Here is a 9,424-nt window from a genome sequence, read left to right as displayed (position 1 = left end):
CCTTCCCTTTTTATTTCTTCATTAATCCATTTGTTGTTTTAGAGCAAGGTTGAATAATTTCCAAGTGTTTACACAACTTCCACAATTTCCTTTGTTGTTGACTTCTTATTTTGTTATAGTCAGAGAAGACATATGATATAATTTTGATATTTTAAAAATCTGTTGAGTTTCATTTTGTGGCCTAAAATATGATCTTTCCTGGAAAATGTTCTGTGTGCTGATGAAAATAACACAGTTCACAGCTGTTGTATGAAATGTTCTGCAAATATCTTTTAGGTCCATTTGGTCTATAGTGTAGATTAAGTCTGAAGTTTCTTGGTTGATATTCTGTCTATAAGATATTTCCATTAATGAAAGTGGGCAATATAAGTCCTCATCTATTATTATTATTATTATTATACTAGAATTTGCCTCTCCCTTCAGATTCAGTATTTCTTTTGAATATTTAGGTGGTCAGTTATTGGGTGCATATGTCTCTACAGCTGTAAATAGAAGCAGAGATTATACAACAGATCAACTTGTTTGTCTACCATCTCTCGATGTTTCCCGTTAATTGTTTTCTATTGTCAAATGTGTTCAAAAGAGTTGTCTCTGGGATTGGCTTGTTTTACTTAACCTGATTTTCTCCAATTCCATCCATTTATTTGCAAATGCCATAATATTATTATTCTTTATGGATGAACAATATTCCATTGCGTATATATACAATTTTCTTTTTATTCATTCAAAAAACCAAAGGCCAAATATTTTCCCTGGAGAATGATATATAATGGGGGTGAGGGTGTGGGGAGTGAGAGAAGAATGGAGGAACTTTAGATTATGTAGAAGGAAATGAGAGGGAGGGGGTATGAAAAATGGTGGAACGAGACAGACATCATTACCTTATGTACATATATGATTACACGAATGGTATGAATCTACATCGTGTATAACCATAGAAATGAAATGATGTACCCCATTTGTGTACTATGAATCAAAATGCAGTCTGTAAGAAGTAAAAAAAGAGTTGTTTCTGTGTCTTTGGCTTATTAGCTTGTCATAGATGTAAGTATAAATCTCTGTGTTTTCCCATCATGGTCAAAATGAACATTCCAAGAACAAGTATAATTGAATATTGGAAAATTTATTTATACTCATAAATAGGTCCAAAAGAAAGATGATAAGTTCATTTAATAAGTTCTTAAAGAATAATTAATGCTATATAAATTTCTGAAAATACTTATGTTTATTATTATTTTTCTTAACATAAAATGAAGGAATAAATCTTATACCCAAAGTCAGTACCATGCTTAATAGCAAAACACTAAAATCAATTATTCTTTCTTTAAGTATTTTAAAAGAGAATATTTCTCCTTTTTATGTGAGTTTTCATGTCAAAACAAAAATATAAGAATCACAAATGGAATTCCAGTTAGTAAGGGTGCTCCTAATATCCTGAGAATAGGCAGTAAGAGCAGTGTGCATCCTGTACCACATGAGCTGAAGAAACAGGACTTCATACAAGTCCTCCAGCCTCTGCCAATCCCTCCAGCACCTCCCACTGCAGATTTCTGCACCCACAACACACTCACTGCACAGAAGCTGCCCCTTCTACTTTTCCTATTGGAGGAGACCTTCAAAACCTTTTCAGGCAAACATCAGTAGAAACTAGATAAAATGTTAAAATCATGAGCTGCTCATATATGGGTAGACTCATCCCTTAAAAATTCTTTGTTCAGACTTTCTCTCTCTCTCTCTCTCTCTCTCTCTCTCTCTCTCTCTCTCTCTCTCTCTCTCTCTCTCCCCCTCTCTCTTTATAGTGTAATATCCAAAAAGAAGAAGAGAATATTGATAACAAATGGAGAATCAACTGAACCAGCTAACACATGGTAACACCTAGACATAATTTCCTGAGAAACAAATTACATTTTACATTTTTTTGTACAAGGAATTGAATCAAGGGGTGCTTAACCACTAAGCAAAACATTCCTAGATCTCTTTTATTTTTTTTAATTTGAGACTGGGTCTTGCTAACTTTCTGAGTGCCTCCCTAAATTGGCTGAGGCTGCCTTTGAACTGGTAACCCTCCTGATTCAGTCTCATGAGCTGCTGGAATTTTTTTTTAATATAAAGTCAAATTGTACTGAGGTACAATTTGTAAACCAAAAACTAATTCTATTAATGTATTCAGTTGTACAAACACCACTACAATTAATATATAAAATGTTTATTTCATTTAAAAACAATTCTTTAGGGCCTTGTCATAATCAATCCCTCTCCCCACCTCAGTCCCTGGCAATCACCAATCTGTTGACTATCCATATTTTTTTTGCCTTTTATAAAATCTCATGGAATCATGTGTATGTAACTTTTGGAGTTTGGCTTCTTCAGTTTAGTGTAAAAAAATGATATATTCTATCCATATCATTGCTTATATCTGTGGTTTTCAGTTATATATATAACCCAGTTTTCATATCCACTCATCAATTGAAAGACATTGAGATATTGCCAATTTGGGGTGATCATGTAAAAAAATCACAATAAAAATTTGTGTGCAGGTTTTTGTTTTTTTTTGTTATATTTTTGTTTTTTACAGTACTGAGAATTAAGCCTCGAGTCTTGCATATGCCAGGCAAGCAGTCTACCACTGTACTATATCCCCAGACATTTTAATTTTTATTGAGACAAGGTCTCCCAAATAACCCAACCTGACCTTGAACTTACGACTCTCCTGAATCAGTCTCCTGAGTAACACTACTGTGACCAGTGATGTGCAGTATTTTTTTTTTGGATTCATTGTTCACAAATGGGGTACAACTTCCATTTCTCTGGTTGTATACAAAGTAGAGTTACACTGTTTGTGTAATTATACAGTTCCTGGAATTATGTGTGTGCAACACTGTGCCTGGCTATTTTCTGAAAAACAAATTATCTATAAGTTGTTTTAAGGAAGTGCCTCCAGAGTCAACTCAAAGTTGGCTCACAATTGTTTCTTGAAGAATAGGCATGCACAAAAGATATCATCATAGTCCAGTGAATAAATGTGGCATTGCAAGTAACAGTTCAGATCACAGTGATGAACATGGGTGTGGTATGTAAGAGGAATTCAGGATCCCATGCAGAACCTCCTGCCAAAGACATGACTTGACTTGAACCTCAACCTAAAGAAACAACCCACAAATCTAAACAGGAGCACTTAGGAATTTCTCCCAAATAACTGAGATTTACTCGGCAAGTCTTTGCAGAGTGAGAAGCTCTAGGGGAGCTCTAGGGGAGCTCTAGGTTTCTATTGTGCAGGCCTAAACGGTCATTATGTCTCTTCATAGGTAGCATCATACTGCTCAAGGTGGGGGTTTCATCATGAGCCATGTGGAGGAGTTTGAGCTTAAAGCACACACACACACACACACACACACACACACACACACACACCCAGTTTGTAATATGGACATGCAGTCTTCCATTGCCTAAGTCCACTCTTGAAATGCTTGTTTGAGTGGATTCCAGAGGCAAATTCTATAAAAACAACTTAAGTATACTTGAATCCAGAAGAAAAGAAAGGATCAGGAATGGTTCCCATGAAAGGAATCCTTGCTTTTCATATGACAGGAAAATGCAATGTGTGCCTTTGTGTTGTCTTTTGCCATAAGGGGGATGTGACTGGAATAGTTGGTGAAATAGCAATGAGCTGTGTGGGTTGTGTAATAACATTTTCTCAATGTCAGCTTCTTGATTTTGCACTGTACTGTGGTTAATCAAAAGTGTCTTGAGTTTTGGACAGAGTTTTGGAAAGAGTTTTATGACTAAAGTGTCATCCTGTATACAATTGACCCCTCAGCCTTTAAGGAAAACTATCAATAAGTTTATACAAATAAATGGCCAAGAGAATTTAAAAATAAAACAATGATATTGATGTGTATAGTGACATATATGCACATATAATTATGTATATACATATATATATATATATTTAGTAATATGTACTGATACAAAAAGAGAGACAAGACAGTAAGAAGCAAATGTAGAATACTTTTAACTCATGGGGAATCTGAGCAGAGTGTCCAGGATGTCTTTCAACTCTTACATGATTTTGAATTAACATCACATGTAAGATATTTTTAAACAAACAACTATACATGAAAAATATAGAACTAAAACACCACTAAAAATAACAGAATCAATTGGTACTTACTCTACATATGCAAATAGGTCTGAAAGTCTGGTGATTATCAGGTAACCAAACCTACCATTCCTTGGCCCAGGCAGGATTTCTTGGATTGGGCCTGGATATTCTGCAGGTCATAACCTTTCACAGTGTTTTCAACCTTCATGAGCCTTTGTTTGTGCAACTGTAAAATGGCTCCAGTAAGAGGGCCTACCTCATGGTGTTCCTGGAGGACTTAATCATTAGAATGTTACAGGAGGAAACCTACCTAACACGTGTAGAATAAGTTCTGAAAATGATAAGCATTTTATAATGCTGGGTGTGATTGCTACTCACAAACTTTCAAAGAGAATATCATCCCAGTGCTACTTAAGTTATCTCAGAAAATAAATGAATTTAAATGATAAAAATATTTCCCTGGGTATGGTGGTACATGCCTATAATCTCAGCGACTAGGAAGGCTTAGACAGGAGGATAGTGAGTTCAAAGTCAGCCTCAGAGAAAGCGAGGCACTAAGCAACTGAGTGAGACCCCTTTCTCTAAATAAAAATACAAAATAGAGTTGGGATGTGGCTCACTGTTTGTGTGTCCCTGACTTCAATCTCCAGTGCCCCCAAAAAAAGTATTTCTATAAAGCACTCATTCAACAATTATTTACCATGGCTAGCTCTATTAAAGGTGCCAAGAATTGATCAGTAACTTATATTCTAGAGAGAAATAAATAATGGAAAACTTAAAGTAAAATATACAGAGAAGTGCAGCTCAGAGGACTGAGGCAGGAGGACTGCAAGTTTAAAGCCAGCCTCAGCAACTTAGGAAGACCATTTAAAAAATAATTGAATGCAACTCAATCCCCAGTAGTGAAAAAATTAAAAATAATGAAGTCCCTCCAATGGAAAAAAAAAATAAAACAAAACAAGAAAACACAGAGAAGTGAGTCAACAGTGCTACCTTTAAATGTTGTAATTGACCAGAAAGTATGATAGGGATATAAAATATTGGGGTGGATTTTTGAAATATGATCAAAATCTTGGTATATAACTTTCCAAAATAGTGTTACATATGTGGATGTTTATACCTTTTTTAATTATACAAATTGATGCAAAAAACCTTGAAAAGAACCATAAGAAACCTTCAATATAAGGAAACAACATAATGTAACCCTACCAAAGTTTAGTCCACAAATGCCAAGTTAGTTTAATACAATAAAATCCTATGTAATAACTGATCACATTAATATGTATAAGGGTAAAATATTTTAATCACCTAAATAACTGCAAACAAAAAAAGCATACCAGTTTGATTTTATAATTTTAATAAAAACATTGTGACATATCTCAGCTGTCTTCACCATTATTTCACATTATCCTGGATGTAGCCATCAATCCAGTTCACCAAGAGAAATCCATTAGCAGTGTTAGAATTTGATAAGAAAGAAATGCTTATTGTTAGGACAATGACCAAAGAACACAGCAGGAAAACCAAGAAAGAATAAAGAAGTAACAACTAAATTTAAATAGGAACCACCAAACGAACATAAAATTCGTAAAGTCGGTGACATCAAAACAAAGAGAAATGGACAACCTAATAAAGTTGAAACACAAATAATACAACTGTGAATCTCAACTAAAAGAGAATTTATAGACAAAAAGAACTGCAAAAAATAGTAAATCATAGAGTAGTAATCATATTTTAGCAATAATAGTAGTATCATCTTTAGTTTCTTTAATTTTTTCAGTTCTACTGATATCTGATTGACAAATAATAATCATACAGGTTTTGGGTGGACAATGATATTTGATATATTCGTACATTGTGAAATGACAACTATAATATAATCATGTCACATAATTAGAGTTCTCTTTAATCTTTTTGTGGTAGGGCGCTTCAGAACTACACTCTTCTTGGGAGTCCAGTATACAATAAAGCAAAAGTAACAATAGCTACAATGCTATCAACTCCAGAAATAGTTAGCATCTACATGAAACTTGCTACTCCTAGACCAACATCTCTAGTTTTCCTACTCTCCAGCCATGATAGTCGTCATTCTTCTTTCTTCTTCTGTGAGTGTGAAGATTTTAGTGTTCACATATGAATGAAATCAAGCAGTATTTCTCTTCTGTGTCTGGCTTATATCATTTACCATGATGTCCTCTGAGTCCACCCAGGTCACACAAATGATAAGCTTTCTTAACTAAGAACCTGAGAAACACAGTGCCTTCACCTGTATCAGGACTGGGAGATGCTGGTGAGGAATTCATCATATATATTTTTTCAGATTTACCATTTTACAAGTGTTCCACTGTAATATTCATACTTATTGTGCTTTCCATCTTTATTTTAAAAATAAAACTATTGCACTAAAATTATGAATGTAATGCTAGCAAAATAAAATAAAAAGCATATTTAGCATTTAATACTATAACAGAAAAATGGGTAAGAAAGTAAACATAAAATGATAAATGATAACATAGTTACTAAAAATAAATGAAAAAATTAAATAAACATGATTGTAATACTATAAATATTTTATTAATAAAGAGATTACACATTTTTATTGACTTACTAGAATATGTGCACAAAAAATTCCTACATACCTCAATAAATAAGACACTACAGAAAAAGCAATACACTAGGGAACTATGTTAATGTCAAAACTAATAATTTATTATTTAATTATCTTAACAAAAATGCCTTAGCAAATCAGTATCAGTTTTAATTCTGAAATAAATAATGCATCCTAAGAAGACAGCTTCACTGTGAAATGTTTCTCTTCATAGTGAAAGACTCAGTGATTTATTACCTGATATGACTTATTTTCCAGAGTTTCTTCATAGCATTTGTCATCTCTGAGTTTCTCAGAGTGTAGATGAAGGGGTTCAGCATGGGGGTTATGACAGTGTAAAACACATTCAATGACTTGTCAATGGGGAAAGTCTTAGCTGGTCTTGCATACATGAAAATACAGGGAACAAAGAAGAGGACAACCACAGTGATGTGGGAGCCACAGGTGGAGAGAGCTTTCCGCCTCCCTTCCTGACTCAAGTTCTTCAGAGAGTGAAAGATGACCACATAAGACAAGAGTAAGAGCAGAAACACAATAGAGCACATCAGTCCCCCATTGGCAATCACTAAGAGGCCAGTGACATAGGTGTCAGCACAGACAAGTTGCAATAAGGGGTACATGTCACACATAAAGTGGTCAATGATATTGGGGCCACAGAATGGGAGTCCATAAATAGTGCCCAACTGAATTATTGAGTGTAAAAATCCTCCAACCCATGAAACTACCAGCAGCACAATACATACCCATGGTCTCATGGTAACTAAGTAATGCAAGGGCTTACAGATGGCCACATAGCGGTCATAGGCCATCACCAAAAGAAGACATATTTCTGACCCACCCAAAAGGTGTTCTGCAAAGAGCTGAAACATACAAAATTTGAAGGATATGATAACTTCCCCTAAGAACAAGTTTGAAATCAATTTGGGGGAAATCATTGATGAATAAATGATATCCAAACATGATAAATTAGCAAGAAAGAAGTTCATTGGAGAGTCCAGGGTCTTATTGAAAGTTACAGTTATGACAATGAGCAGGTTCCCAGAATTGTCAAAATATAGAAGAGCAAGAATATAACAAAAAGTACTTTCTGCTCCTTTGGATTTTGTGTGAGGCCCAAGAGGACAAAGTAAGGTTCATTTTTCCTGTGTTCCATCTGTTCATTTATTGATACTGATTTCAGAGAGTAAAACACCTTACCTGTAAAACAACAACAACAAAATCCTTATTCATCTGTCTTATATGTTAAAAACGTGTACTGGTGGCACACTACTTTCAGTAGATAGCTGAATCCAAGTAAAATAGGACAAGTTTTCCTGCCCTAAGTGATTTGATACATAACTATGTAGTCCAACATTTAAACTTGAGAAATGTGTTGAAACTTGAGAAATACATTTGTTGATGCCATGCTATAGATTCACAATGCTGCAATTGCTAAAGCTGTTGAGACTTGGGAAGGTCTCAGATGAAGTTACTCTTTAGATGAGTTTAAAGATATGAAATAATAAGAGAGAATGAAAGGGAAATCCATGAAAAGATGTGTTATGTATAACCTCACACAGTGTAATACCCAAGTTTCACTCAAGCTAATTTTCATAGGAAGGGGGATAAAATAAATTACTAATGGAAGACTACAGACCACCAGTCACTGTATCAACACTGGTGCTGAATCTTCAGAAAATGATGCCCTTCCTCCACTTCCTTTGACCTCAGGTCCACTGGAAATGTCACCCCACAGCACCTTAGTACACATGTTTCCAAGAACATTGTGCTCACAGTGATGTCTGTGTCCCCTAAGACAGATGCCATCTCCATCGCTCTCCTCCTTCCTTGCTGAGCCCTCACTAGTCTCACCTTTCAATGTTCACAATTTACCCACCATCTCTTCAAGAAAACCTGGATCTAACATATTTCCCAAATATTTCCCAGCATCTACCCATTAATCAATCACAAAGTTGACTTCAAGCATTAGATGCTTATTGCAGCAGCAACCACTTCCCAGTGCCAAAAGCCATATTCACCTGCCAGAGCCCCAGTTGGTTTAAACACAAATGTGTCTGAGAGTCCTGTTGCTAGGCATTCAAAATAAAGGTATGGGTATTGTTGATCCCTCACACCATGAAGGAAAGATCAGCCTTGACTTCCAGATGACCAGCTTGTGTTCATGTGTCATTCTCCCTGAATCCAAATTTTCTACTCCACTAAAACATGTTGTATTATTTATTATCTCCATTGGATGGAGAACCAATCTAATAAATGTATTGTTATTCCATTACACTTACAAACTCTGTATATCCAAATAGAGCCCCTTTCTGAGGTACCACATGTAGATCCTCAGCAAACAAATTGGGGAGGGGCACAAATAAACCATAATTATTTCATGTGACAATATGAAGAACCAGTATGTACCACAGTCTCAGACAACTTGCCAGTCACTGAAACCTCCTCCTAGCTTTTACTTGTGTATCCCTCATTTACCTAACCTGTAAATCCTTAAAGCACTCTGATTTGGCCTATTTTCAGCACTATTCCTCCCCTCCTTTCAAAAATGATGTCTGCAACTACATAATTGACATCTTCAATTAGATATTCATTTCATATTTACAAAAGAAAATTTTTAATTTTTCACAATAAATCTTTTCTCTTAGATTTTGTCAACCTAACTGAAGGATACCTCCTTCCATTTTGTTTTTCAAGCCAATTTCTGGCAGTGTTCT

General features: G+C 35.1%; 1 pseudogene; it reads right to left on the bottom strand.

Annotated features, from left to right (window-relative positions):
• Positions 1-6,943: 6,943 nt before the first annotated feature.
• LOC124975768 (olfactory receptor 4A47-like) lies at positions 6,944-7,863 on the bottom strand (annotated as a pseudogene).
• Positions 7,864-9,424: the final 1,561 nt, after the last annotated feature.

The sequence above is a fragment of the Sciurus carolinensis genome, unplaced genomic scaffold (genome assembly GCF_902686445.1).
Source record: "Sciurus carolinensis unplaced genomic scaffold, mSciCar1.2, whole genome shotgun sequence".
NCBI classification, from domain to species: Eukaryota; Metazoa; Chordata; class Mammalia; order Rodentia; family Sciuridae; genus Sciurus; species Sciurus carolinensis.
Note: the sequence above shows the minus strand (reverse complement) of the source record. Positions and strands in the feature narration are given on the sequence as shown.